The sequence below is a fragment of the Lepidochelys olivacea genome (assembly GCF_965140295.1).
Source record: "Lepidochelys olivacea isolate rLepOli2 genome assembly, chromosome: 2".
NCBI classification, from domain to species: domain Eukaryota; kingdom Metazoa; phylum Chordata; order Testudines; family Cheloniidae; genus Lepidochelys; species Lepidochelys olivacea.
This window is the reverse complement of record NC_140412.1, coordinates 111967114-111981958: the sequence shown is the minus strand read 5'-3', so window position 1 is coordinate 111981958 and position 14845 is coordinate 111967114. Positions and strand designations below refer to the sequence as shown.

The 14845-nt window shown below is 40.7% G+C and overlaps 1 protein-coding gene across 1 annotated transcript in view; it reads right to left on the bottom strand.

The window, feature by feature from the left end:
* The window catches only part of JARID2 (jumonji and AT-rich interaction domain containing 2), a 308983-nt gene that overhangs the window by 89732 nt on the left and 204406 nt on the right, over window positions 1-14845 (bottom strand). The window lies entirely within an intron of this gene.

Here is a 14845-nt window from a genome sequence, read left to right as displayed (position 1 = left end):
GATACTCCCCATGTCACAGCAAAATGCAAGGTGGAACAGATTGTTTAGCATAACTAGTTAGCACATATTCTAAGGGATCATTCATGTGGAGTGGCCTGTTAACACCTCTGCAGTCATAGGACAAAAAGAGAGGGTTAGTGAGCTGCAGTCCATTACACCTTGCATTTTGCTGTGATGCTGGGAATACCTTTCCCAGACCTGAAGAAGAGCTCTGTGTAGAAGTTGGTCCAATAAAAGATATTATCCTGTGGCAGACATGGCTACAACTACACTGCACAAAATGGAGAGTGACAGAAATCACAAAAGTTTAATCCAGGAGCATCAACACATACTTCAGTTGTATTGTTGAACACCCATAATTGCAGTTTTGCAAAGCCTCAAGGAAAGCATTTTATTTTTGACCGGCAAGTAAAATATCAAGTTTTATTTCCAACTGTTAGCAGCCTGGTAAAGAGCAAGCAAGTAGATTTTGTACTTGGGCTGTAAATATTCAAGGACAATTTTGCAAGTCTGCATTAGCAAGAACGAAGAACAGGGAAAGGCAGAACAAGGTTATCTTGTTGCTTGCCCTCTGTAACTAGCTGTACTTCCTGGATTAATCTTGGGTATGTGTCATCTATAGGGCTGTACCAAATTCACGATCTATTTTGGTCAATTTCACAGTCATAGGATTTTAAAAATCATAAATTTCATGATTTCAGCTATTTAAATCTGAAATTTCAGTGTTGGAATTGTTTCAGAGTAACAGCCGTGTTAGTCTGTATTCGCAAAAAGAAAAGGAGTACTTGTGGCACCTTAGAGACTAACCAATTTATCTGAGCATGAGCTTTCGTGAGCTACAGTAGGGGTCCTTACCCAAAAAGGAGTTGTGCAGTGGTCACAATGGTATTGTAGGGGGGTTTGTAGTCCCACTACCCTTACTTCAGCGCTTCTGCTGGCAGTGACGCTGCCTTCAGAGCTGGGCAGCTGAAGAGCGGTGGCTGCTGGCCAGGAGCCCAGCTCTGAAGGCAGAGCCACTGCCAGCACCAGCGCAGAAGTAAGGATGGCATGGTATGTTATTGCCACCCTTACTTCTGCATTGCTGCCTGCAGAACACTGCCTTCAGAGCTGGGTGCCCAGCCAACAGCCCCCAGCTCACTGGGCGCCCAGCTCTGAAGGCAGCATAGAGATAAGGGTGGCAATACCGTGACCCCTGCTAAAATAACCTCCCTCCCCCTCCACCTCACACCCTCCACCCCCGCACAATCCCCTTTCTGGTCAGGACCCCCAATTTGAGAAATACTAGTCTCCCCCATGAAATCTGCATAGTATATGGTAAAAGCACAAGACCAGATTTCACAGGGGGAAACCAGATTTCACGGTCCGTGATGCATTTTTCATGGCTGTGAATTTGGTAGGGCCCTAATCATCTAATTTGGCTGAGATGACTGAAGACAAGCGAAGTGGACTTGGGACTCATATCACAAATGAGAAAACTCACTGATTCAATGATTCTCATGGGTACTCACTTGCAATAATAATAAATAATTTAGAGCAGAAATTTGTTCTAGGAAAAATACCCCTGTGCAGGGCAGTTAACTGGAGGGGAACAATTGTGTGCCTCACTTTGACCCTGATACTGCACAGCACTCAAGTCTTATGGAAGTGAGTGGGAATTAAGTTCTTTCCTGAACTGAGCCCCCGTCAACCCAGATTTCCAAGCATTCCAAGAGCTTGACAGAGAGAACACAGTACAGAATAAAAGGGCTTCATAGAAGTCAAAAATCCAAATGTTATTCAGATAGTTAGACATTAACAACTCACAATCTTTATAATTTATAACTTTATAAAAGCTAGTTTAAAATTCCTGTCTTCAATTAAAAAAGAAAAAAAAGGCAGCTAACCTATAGATGGCTGTTAGTGGCATGGCTGGAAAAAGATGATAAAAAGACCTAAAATATCAATTTTTAGAGGAGAGAGAAGGCAACTTTACATTGATTACTGGTTCTACTAATACAATATTTATCTAATATGAATTTGAGATCTGTAACAAATACTGCCACAGAATAATCCAGGTTTGTCATTGTATTGCCAACAATCATTGTGATTCTCTGATCAAATTATACACATTGAAGTACAACGATGACAAAAATTTATATGTAAAAGACAATCAATTAGTGAGGGTAAAACCAGTAATCTGCAACCTTCTCCATTTTCACAGCTATTAAAACTCTGCCATCCAGCCATTCAAACCTGTACCAAGTTTTTGCTAAGGAAAGAGATGGCATTTAGAAACCATATCACAGAACTAAGTGCCAAAGAGCAGCATTTATATATGTGATCCTAAAAATATCTAGTAAACAATACCTTAGGAGAACTGTTAGGGACTTACAGGTAGCATAGTCGAGGGAGACTCTGAAATCTGTCTGCATAGAAAAGCTATACATGGGATTGGAGGAAAGCAGGATTTTTTCTTCCCAAGAACTTCAAGATCTGCCTTAAATCTACAAAGCCTAGACATTTCAGAGTTAAAATACCTTGCCAGGCTTAAGCTGTTCTCCAAACATACATGTATATTAACACCAAAAGAGCAGTAGAAGTATCATCCACATACTTCATCGTTTTATCGTCAAACGCTTTGTGGTGGATACTATGCACAATGTGTGTTCTCTCAAGCGAAGGGCCAATTGCCTAGCTAAAACACTGAAAAAATAACAGTGTTATATATACCCTCTAATAATGACAGAAAATGAATTGTTAACAATTCCTCTAAATTTGTTGTCCCTATAGTCTCACACAATTGCCCATAAAGAAAATTATACTTCATTGTGACCAAAAGATTCTGCTAAATTCCTGATAGACATATACTGCTTGCTTATTTCCACCTCCTCAGGGGCTCATATACTGCTTATTATTACAACCGTGCTTATGATTCTTGAACTGAAACAGACTAATTGAACATTCATATTCCTTGTATCTAGGAACAATGGTCCTTTAAAAAGAGAGCGCTTCTGTACACCAATACACCTGTCCCAAAAATTCATTCAGTTTGTAAATGCAGAATGCCATCCCCTCTGCATTCATGCAGACTAGAGAGCTCTTGCACAGGATAAATGGGATTTTAATTTCAACTAGTTACGTTTCTATTACCAAAAGCACATATGCAGCCACAAGTAATGCTTTGTTATGGATTCTCTTCTGCACAAAATGTATCCAAAAAGCAGACCATTAAATTTAATAGGGAAAAGAACCTTGCTTGCTGCTGTAGCATAGAGTGATTTCCCCCAAAAACGTACTTCATAATCTCCCAACCATGCTGTTGGAAATACTCTATACACCAAATTGGGCAAATTCTTGTTGAATTTACCTGTTTAAGTCTACCCCAACCAAAAAGATTTAGATAAGATGTAATACTACGGGTAACTGAACAGAAATCCAAGAAATGCACATTTGAAGCCTATCATATGATTTAATGGACAATCCTGAATATAAAGGGTAAACATCTGGTTATTTGCAACACAATGTACCATCACATGAGGTTTGAGTCAGAGTGTGTCCCTACTCAGTCCATCACATCCCAGGAGCAATAACCAGTATATTTAGCCTAAATATGAATGTCTATTGAATTAGTAAATTAAAAGTACTTTTCAAAATGTCTTGACATGTATATTTTGCACCATTCCTTTCCCACCTGTTCCACTCCAGTGCACACACTTTCCTCATATTCTGACCACCCCTTCAATGCTACATTTCTCCAACCTCACCCAGCCACCGGGTAGTAAAAATGTCTCTCCACCCCACAACAGTCCAACCCCAGCAGAGGTATTCCAATCTAGTTATGAAATTTATGACAGAAAAATCTTCCTCCAGTCCACCTTCAAGACACACCATGACTTTATTATTACCAGAGGAGGTGAGATGGCACACTTGATCATACAATGACAAAAAGTCTCAACAACTGCTCTTCCTTCATTCTCTCCCTTCTTGATATAAATGATTTAGCACCACTTCTGATGTATTCCCTGTTCTCTCTTGCTTTGTTCTCACACCTGCAGTGCACTACCTCTTGGCCAGGGAACCAGACCCTCAGTGTCTGAAATGTCAAGTTTTATTAACTAAAAGCCTGGCCAATTCACTTCAATGAAGTGAATTAAAAAAAAAAAACAACCCCCCCCCCCCAGCTTTTTTCCTCTGTGGGGCTTCCGAAGTAACTGCCGATAGTATATGGACTGGCACTAATTCCACAGGCTTCAGTTGTGATATGTGGAAGTATACAACTAGCCAATGTGTGCAACATAGTGACTAATAACTAGATGTTTAGTCTATCGTGCAGTTTTAGTACTGTACAATTGCAGTTTCTAGGTTAAATTTTTGATTCGATGTTTAAAATCAGATTTCTGCCTCAGTTTCACAGTTTACCGAAGGACAAAGTCTCAGAACATGGCCCAGGGAAAACCAAAATGTGCTATATAATTCAAACTACTGGTAACATGCAGCTGTTCCCTTATTGACTTAATTTTAATTTATTTAATCTTATTAACTTAACTTTCTAATATGAAAAACCTTAAAGTAGTAAATCCAATTATTTAGATTACATACCAATTCCAAACAAAGACAGAATGGGTGGTCTGTTCACTCCAGAGCAAGACATTTTGTATCTGGCAAATACCAAGTGACCAACATGGTTGCCCTCTTTGAATGGTTAGAGGAACAAGCTCTTGTTGGTTTGCCAACTAACTGAAAAGCCTATTTAAAAAAAGAAAAGAAAAAATGCTGTTTCTATTTCCAAAATAATTACCCTCTCCACTCTAGCCCAAAATAGACACACTACAGCGTTGGCAAATACTCCTACAAAAAGGACTTCGGTGGGTGAAAAAAGGGAAAATCCTCAAAATAAAATAATAATAAATAATAATAAGCACTGTGTAAAATTTATGTAAATAGAAAAATGAAAAGTAACAATTACAAAACACCAAGATGTTTTTTTTCTTTAAGACTGCATCTATGCTACAAAAGAAGGCCATGTTAGGAAAATACTTAAAAAAAATTAATTGAGTTGACATGGTTTTCTTATCAAGTGCCGTCCTGGTTTGTGGTAAAAAACTTTATGAAAAACTGTTCTAGTCTAGAATTATTCTATAAATAAGCCTTTTAAGCAAATTATAACCCATGCGCACTACAGTTCCAAGACTGAACTAGCTAAAGGTACTTTTAAAACTTTCTTTTTTCCCCAATAGGGTCTCCTAGCGCCATTTTTTTGGTAGTGTAGACAAGACGAAAAGGAGTACTTGTGGCCCCTTAGAGACTAACCAATTTATTTAAGCATAAGCTTTCGTGAGAAACAGCATCCGATGAAGTGAGCTGTAGCTCACGAAAGCTTATGCTCAAATAAATTGGTTAGTCTCTAAGGTGCCACAAGTACACCTTTTCTTTTTGCGAATACAGACTAACACGGCTGCTACTCTGAATCGAGTAAGACGACACTCACTAAACAAGACGCTTACTTTCTCTGCCAAGTAAGGTCCAAGTTATTAATACAACTCTGTTAATTTTAGTATTCTAGATTACCCTATGCACTCGGTTACCTAGAAAACAAGTTGTTTAAGATACCTTAAAAATTATTTCACAAATATAAGAAAATAAAACCAAAACTTAATACAAACAGTAAGCTCTCAATAGTGGACTACCATGCAAAACGCTTTTGTCAGGAAGTTACTTAAATTATCAGTAGGTTACTTTTAGTTCCACATTTTTCTGAGAGACTTATCCTGCATTCAGTTTACCACTCCTTAACTCCTACTAGAAAGCAAAGTGCAGATACCACATAATGCTTAGGCTGGAGAACGGGGTTGCCATTACTATACTGGATTATATTCAAATTGACAGAACATTCAGAGACTGAAAAAGATTACTGTCACACATGGACATCTCAAGACCAAAGAGGTTTGGTGGGCTGAAGCCCAAACAATAATTTTAAAGGAATCAGACACTGGAGTATAATTAGCACCACTATGCTTCAACACAGTAACTAACCCTTGTAAGATAGTTCACAGGAAGAGAGAAATTGTCATATTGGACCAGACCTGTGATCCATTTAGTCCAGTATCCTGGCACCAACAGTGGCTTGCTGTTCCATAAGACGACACAAGAAAGCCCAAAGTAGGCAGATATGTAAAAATGTGCTCCCCAGGAGAGTCTTCTCATGACCCCTAACAGTTACGGTCAGTCCTTGAGCCTGGAAGCATGAGGTTTTATAGCCCTTCAAAAATAAATAGTTTCAAATCCATACAAATGTTCAATCTTACTTAATTTTTTAATACCAGAAAATAGTCGGTCAGGGCAAGGATAGATATATCTCTAACATCCTCTAGGGCGAACAGTGATGTAAAGAAATGATTTAGTTTCCCAGCAAAATCCTTGTCTCCCTTAATTGCTTTCTTTAACCTATGGTGATCCAGAAGACTCACCTATTCTTTCAGAAGCAGGAAGTCTGTGATACACACACTTAAATAGTCTCTTGCTGTTTGTTTTACGCCCTTAGCTACTTCTTCTTTGAATTCCATTTTAGCCTTCCTAATTTCCTTCTTGCCTATTGTCCACTGTAGTTTATGCTCCTTATTATTAGCTTTGCTAGGATTAGAGTTCTAAATTTTGAAGGTTCCTTCTTTGTCTCAAATAACCTCTTAAACTATCCCATTTAACCACACTGGTTTAATTCTTGTTTTCCTACTTCCCTTTCTGTTCGGGGGCATACTTGCCTTCCAAGGTTGTGTGTAAGTAACAACCATGGCAAATATAAGGATTTTACTTCTCTGGCTTTCTGAAGTATACTGTCACTGTGTTAGTTTTTGTTACCTTTCCTCCCTCCTAGGACCATTACTATATTATTGTGAACACTGAATTTTGAATTTTATTACATTATAGTAACTATTGCTTAGTGGGTCAGCTGCCTTTACCTCTTGAACTAACTCCTGTGCTGTTATTTAGGATTAAATAAAGAATAGCCTCTCCTCTTATGTGCTCTTAGTCTAGCTGTTACAAGAAGCAATCATTTAAGGTGTCAAGAAATTGCTTCCCCACACTTTGTTCCATTGTGATACTTGACAAGTTTATGTGTAGATAGTTGAGGTCCCCTGTCATTACTGCTTTGTTAGACTTGGCTGCCTCTTTGATCTCTCTCAGTATTACACACTCAATATTCTTTTCTTGATCTGGAGGGTAGTAGTTTGGAGACCTAGCAGCATACTTGTATTATTACAGCTTGGGATTTGCAGCCATACAGATCCAACTGTGTCATCTCACTAGATTCTATGGAATCTTTTAAGTCTAGCACTGCTTCTCCATCTCTTCATCCTAATCTGACATTCCTGTATAATTTATAGTCAGGCATTAAAATATCCCATTGATTTTTATTATTCCAACAAGTTTCAGTAATGTTTATTATATCAAGGGTCCCTTCCACAGCTAGACATTCTAGTTCACCTGTTTTTGAGTTTATCGTATTATATAAAGACACTTATAATTTCTGTGTTTGTCTATGTGCCTGTTTCTATTTCATTCCTTAATCTGACCTTTTGCTCATTTAGCAAAAGAGTCTTCTGTGATCTTTACCTGCTGTTGCTCCAGTTCAGACCGGAATTGCACTGTCCTTCACACCCATCAAGTGAGACACAAATGACACCCTTAAGTTTGTTTCAGCATACAATGTGAGAGTCAAACTAGTGCAGAACATTCATTTATGCAAAGATACTTTAGTAAGCGACCCTGTGTACCTAAGAGTAAGTGCACCTGCCAGTGAGATTCTTCAGATACTTTATAATGAAGCCTGAATGTATCTAGAACCTTGAACCTCTGTATGCGGTTTAAAATAGTTTCAAATCTACCACATAGAAATTAAGTACTTGAAAATCATATGCTATCTTAAATTAAATCAAGCATTTTAAATGTACTTATGCTCATGGTGGGCAAAGTCCATGGCAAGTGCAATAAACGTGCTGGTGGAGGTATCATTCTTCATAAGACAACTAGAAAATTTCTTACGGCCTTTCACACACACAAGTGGCCAAATGGAATTTTATACATTTTCCAAAAAGACTCACCCCCTGTCTGAGAACAAGCATGAGACACTCAGCACAAAGGGTCATTTTTTCAGAGCGTTAGCAGCACAGGAAAGCAGGGACTTACACTGGCAGTGAATCCTCTGCCACAAAACAATCTTCACTACTGCCAATGATCATGGAAGAGACATACTTTCACTCTAATTAATCCATGAGGTTAGATCTTATGTTTTAAGACTATCTGAAAAAACAAAAAATGCTATTTAACATGCATACAAGACAGCTTGGTCTGCTTTTCTTGTGAAAGCACATTTGTACAATTTTACTTAGCTTAATAACACTATCTAAACAATGTTCTAGCTACATGTATCTTAGTTTGTTATAGAACTCCAATCACTGTGGGCTAATCAGGGGTTCTCAAAACTTCATTGCATCGCAACCCTCTTATGACAACAAAAATTACTACATGACCCGGGTGGGGGGGTGTTGGGGGCAAAGCCCAAGACCCACTTCCCTGGGCCAGGGGTGGAAGGGGGGGGAGCTGAAGCACCCACAGGATTCAGCCAATGTTCCCTCTAATTTTTTATATCCATGTGCGGAATGAATTTTGTTATGTGCACCAATATGGAGGTGATGTGTGATGGGGTGGGGCTGAGGAGTTTGGAGTATGGTAGGGGGCTCAGGCAGGGGTGCAGGCTCTGGGGTAGGGCTGGGAACAAGGGGTTTGGGGTGTGGGAGAAGGCTCAGGGCTGGGGCAGAGAGGTGGGGTATGGGCGGGGTTCAGGCTCTGGCTGGGGGTGCAGGCTCTGGGGTAGGGTTAGGGATGAGGCATTTGCAGTGCAGGCTGCCCCGGGGCTGCAGGGTGGAGAGAGGATTCCCCCCAGCCCTCTCTCACCGCAGCAGCTCCAGGGCCAGGGGGAGAGGAACCTCTCTCCGCCTGCACAGCCCTTGACAGACTGCTGCGCAGCCGCCCAGCTTAGAGGGAACTTAGGCTTCAGACCCAGGCAGGGCCTGTAACATGAGCCCCGCCACTGCTTCGGCCCTGGGCAATTGGGCTCAGACCCAGACCCCAGCAAGTCTAAGTCTAAAATGGGGTCACGACCCACAGTTTGACAACCACTGGACTAGATTTTAACTTTAGTCACAGACCTGTGCATTCCTGCCTAAGAATAACTGCGGCTGGCAGGATGACTTGAGGGCTTGTCTTCACGGCTAAAAAAAAGCTGTTTTTAACCTCAGGATAACTAATGTGCATGAGCCATCCTGAGGTAAAAACATAGTGAAGACAATGCACTTCAGTTTTATGTGAGTAAATTCACAGAGGTCGTCACTAGGCAGGGGAAAAGGCACAACCTCAGCAAGTTTTATCTCTTGCTAAAACTCAAATGTTTGGTCTTTGCTGTGTTTTTTACCTTGTGATAACTCGTGCACTGAGGTAAAACACAGCTTTTTTTTTTTAAAGCAGTGAACACAAGCCCTGAGGCCTTCCTTTGAGTCACATTTCCTGTCCTGCTTCCTTCTTGCTCCCAAGGGATAGCAATTAATTACCAGCAGTAAACTACTACACCCTTTTCCACCATCACCATCTTGACTCGGCAGTTCTGGCCAGCAAGTAGATGGTGATAAAACCAAAGTTCCAACCATTTCCTGTCCCTCCCCACTACTTGCTTAGGAGAGGAAGTAAGAAGGCATGAACCCAGCTCAATCCTATGCACCTGCACATCCAAGGTGCAGATAGCCCACGTAGAGAAAAATATGGGGCTGTTACTCTTTGTTATTGTCTTGCAAAAGCATGTAACCTGGAATCACAATCTAGCCCCATAATATCTATGTAAAAGAAGACATAGTATTTACAACATATATTTATTTACTGAGAAGAAGATTTTTTGTTGTATTTTGGAGCATAAGTTTACAATGATTTAAAGTATATAAAACCTTAAAAGTAAATTTTAACAGGTAACCAATTTAGAAATTCTTACCTTTTGTTTTCCACATATCCCTGTAGCTTTTTCCCCGCAAGTATCCTTCCCCTACTTTGCCCTAAAACCTTTTTTTTAAGCTAGTCCACATAGCCTAACAATTGGTTGCACAATTTAAACACCCTTCAGTTTTAAATTAATGCTCCAAAGTGAAGTATTCTGACTACCTCCCGTTAGTACCTGAATATCAACAAAAAAGGCTTACTGAATTCTATTTTTTGCTCTAAACCTTACAGCACAAAAGGGCCATGTTTTATTTTACTTTTTAAAGGGAAATAATTACTATCACAAGTCTTTAAAAATGTCTTCAGGAATAAAATGATGGAAAAAGGTGTCTGAAAATGTGATCAAATGAAGGGTAAATGATCTTACCCCATCTGATAAATGGCTCTAGTTAAAACCACAACTGATTTGTTGTACATACGTACTCAACACTAAATGCGACTCCCATGACTCCTAGAATTAAATTAAAAACTTCTGAGCAAATTTTCTGACCACAAAAAAGTAGAGGCTACAGCACCCGAACTACACTGATTTATCCAGTATCAGATCTCACTGGAGATTGCTGGATTAACATTCAGCAATATATAAAACAGGGTAAATGTAAAGCATGTTTGACAAGACAGATCAGAAACACCTTTGTTCAAGAGCTGTCATGTAACAAAAACATGGAGTTAGACAGTAATTCCCTCTCCTCCATAAGGCCCTGTGGTGACCTGTAAACAACAACAGATGGCAGAAGAGATCCTTCGAAATGTCATAGGCCGGTGGGGCAAAGCCTTCCTTGTCCTGTGACAAATCCTGGAATTCTCTCACTTTGGAGTAGCCTCATTTTGAATCTGATAGTGTAACTAACACTGACCTTAGTTATGAGTTGTAACCCAGAGAGACGGGCCAAGAGGTTGTTTTTGTTTTTAATTGCATATTTAAGGATTTATGTGGCAGGGCTGTTCTGGAGAGGGCTCTAAGTGCATGGTAAGCATCTGCTGTCATGTGCATATCAAGAAGTTTATCATGTGTCTACCACAGGGGGCCTTAGAAATAGCTTGTGAAATCAAGGAAGGCACAGGGCTGACTATACAATCCAAGAAAGCTGAGACAAAGCTACAATAGGAGTTACTGCACTGGTCCACTTCTTTGCACTCCCTAAATGAACCTGGCTGGGATGATTTAGTTGGAGATTGGTCCTGCTTTGAGCAGGGGGTTGGACTAGATGACCTCCTGAGGTCCCTTCCAACCCTGATATTCTATGATACTCTTCTTCCCTTCCCCCCCACCCCCATATATGTACCTAAATTGAGAAAATATGTCTGTCTGCGTCCCCTTCTCAATTTAGGTAAACCAACCCTGCCCCGCTCGTCTGAGTTGAGGGTTGTGCAGTGGGCACATCTTCTGGAAGTTGTCTTAGGCCTGTTGGGTCTGCCATGTTGGGGCACCAACTACAACAGTCTCATACCACTCAGGAATGGAAGTTCTAGAGCTGCTAACGATTCACCTAGGTTCAATATCTAGATCTGCATTTTGCAGATGATACCCATCTATAATTGTACATATTCATCACCTTCCTCACTTATGAGGCAGGCAGCTACATTCTGCAACAGCGAGATGGCCTTCTTACATAAATCTACAAGTCCAGACAAGATGCACTGAAAAGAAACTAGGGCAGTAACAGGGATGCTCTTTATAGCCATAGTGCAATCACAGTTAGAACAGGGTGTACAGTTCTAGTCCCCAGAGTTTCAGAAGGACAGAGAAAAACGTAATACATAAAGAACAGTAGCTAACAGAATGCAAAAAGAGATAAATAGCTGATTTGCACAGGAATACCAGAAACCCTGAAGTACGCATTTCAGCATTAAGTGAAATAATACTACAGTCATGTCTCCCTACATTCTCTCTCTCTCTCACACTCACACACACACACACACACACACGTACGTTTAAAAAAAATAACACAATCACTCATTCACCCAGGGTTAGTACAGCAGGAGGATCAGACGCTGTCACATCCACAGAATGTGAGGTTTCTCTTTGGAAAACACCTGTCCGGGGGGAAAAAACCTGCACGGTTTTGCTTTTGTTTTTTTTGTTTGTTTGTTTTTTTTAAATAATCACTGACAGGTACCTCAATGAATTTTAAAATTGTGGACACCCTTCTTCTGTAAAAAAGTGAGAGGTATATATTTCTTTTTCGGACAACAGCATCATTCCACCTGCTGGAGACAAACAATGGAGGATTCTGAACTGGCAAGTCCCTTCTATCTGAGAAGGAAGTTTTAACTCAGAAGCTCACTTGCCCAGTCTCCAGCTACTGCCAAGGTATTGTCAATGGCCTACTGTATGCACTGGTATAGGAGGAGGAGGAGGAATTAAGAAATTAAAGATCACTCAGTAAAGAATGTTTCAGTCAATCAAAGCACTGCTATCAACCTTTATGAAAAATTACTTCACCGATTTTTTTTCATTTAATTACTCGAAGGCCAACATGCTAATCTTAGCACAACAAACACTTCTAACTGAGCTACTCTTCTATTGTCATTTTCAGCACTCTCACATGCGTGATGGATGCTTGGAAAGCCTGCATGCTGAAAGCAGGTTCCTCTTAACCAGAAGAAATTAAACAAAACTAAATGGTCTGGGCTGTCAGATGCTCTCATGACATTCTCAAGCATATCAATGCTTCAGCATTCTCCCTGGAATGTGAATTCTCAGTACAGATTCAATACTATCCTGGGATCACATTTCCTCTCCAGAATAGTTGTACCAGAGATTCAAGCTGTGGAGTGAACGAGATGCTAGATAATACAGAAGATATCAGAAGCGCCCAATGCTAGTGCAATATCTATCATGCCCTAACAATTTGGCCTGCTAACAAAGCAGAGGGTACATGATCAGAACACTGGAGCTTGTAAAACCAATTTCTTATATTCCCTGAACAGACTTTTCCCTCCATACAGATGACTACTTTCTTTCTTCTTCAGTAGCTAATCCCAAACACCTCTTTTACCACATTCCCCAAAATCAACAAATATAAGCCAGGCTGCCAGAGATAATCATGTGGACAGTTCATTTCAGCCACCATCTGAAGGGTTGAAATATTTCCTGTTCAATTACATTCTTCATTAATTAATCCCAACTGTTTTGAGTAAATTTTCCTTTTTTCCCTGCAGGAAGTGATAAGAGTCACAAGGTCAGTCTGGTTCAGGGCACTTTAACCTCTTGTGAAGGTGGCTGCTTGCAGTCTAAGCACACGAGAAACCAGAAACCTGCATCGTACATTGCGCCTTTTGAAATCTTTACTACCATCTGGCTACCAGTACTTTTTTTTTTTTAAACATTCCTTTATGAAGCTAAAATGGCCAATGCCACAGTAAAAGAAAACTAAAGACAGACACAATACACATTGTATCGGCTGCATATTTTTTATTCTGATAAGCAGCAAAGACCCACCAATCACAGTCATAATCTTGCCAAAGAAGATTATAAACAAACGAAAAAAACCCAGAAGTGGGCTATGAAATCAGCATCAACAAATAAACCAATATTATCCTTGTACAAATCTGATACCGAAAGCCAAATTTTAGCACGTCACCTTCTATGGTTGGTCACCCTTCTTCTCTTACGCCAGAGTAGTCACTTTTATTAAATCTTTTCTTGGGATTGCTACCCTTTTCCCCATTTCATCCTTCAGACTGGAACAGCCCATTCTTGCAAGTCAATCGGGGCAGATGCAGTCAGTTGTCAAATTAACTCTCTTTATGCCTCTTTTCAAGCTATGACACATCCCACCACCAGCCAAGCTATCCTGGAAAGAAAAGAGGCCATTTCCCCTGCACTTTCCCTTTGAAACACATTAAGCTCTAGAACAGGGGTGGCCAACCTGAGCCTGAGGAGACAGAATTTAACAGTGTACATTGCCAAAGAGCCACAGTAATACATCAGCAGCCCCCCCTCAGCTCCCCCACCCCCCACAAGCTCCCAGTGCCTCCTACCCACCAGCCCCGCCAATCAGGGCCTTCCCCTCCCTCCTGATCAGCTGTTTTGTGGCATGCAGGAGGCGGGGAAGCAAGGGCATAGAAGGCTCAGGGGAGGGGGCAGGAAGGGGTAGAGTGGGGTCAGGGCCTGTGGCAGAGCCAGGGGTAGAGCAGTGAGCACCCCCGGGCACACTGGAAAGTTGGCACCTGTAGCTCCAGCCCTGGAGTCGGTGCCTGTACAAGGAGCCGCATATTAACTTCTGAAGAGCCGCATGTGGCTCCGGAGCCACGGGTGGGCCACCCCTGCTCTATGAGGATGGCTAGGCTGACTGAACAGGCTCTCCTGTTCTCCCTCACTGGTGGATAAAGTAGTCAGAAACTAATGATATGTATGGAAACTATGGCAATCTATCCTATGCCATCACCATCCACAGTCATCTTGTAGACTTTCATTCCTTACCTGCAATCGTAACAATTGGATGCTTGTTTCTTCCTTGAAGCAAGTCTCCATTCTGCTTCTTATGCAGAAATACTGGCAAAATACTGAAATGTGTGTGTAAAGCACTTTTTGAGTGCTTATGGTGACCAGATTTTTCAAAGTAAAAACCAATATGCTCATCAGGCAGATGGAGAAAGTTTGTGTCTTTGTGAAGATCTATGCACAGGAAGGTTATGTCAGCTGGGGTAAAGAATCACTGATTCACCTTCCCACTATTTACTCTTAGCCTATATAATCACTGCAAAAAGTGGGTTTTTAACAGCGGGAAAACTAATATGCCTTGTCTCCACTAGGATTTAACAACAGGATAACTAATGTGCTTTAGTTATCCCAAGGCAACACAAACACCTTTTTTGG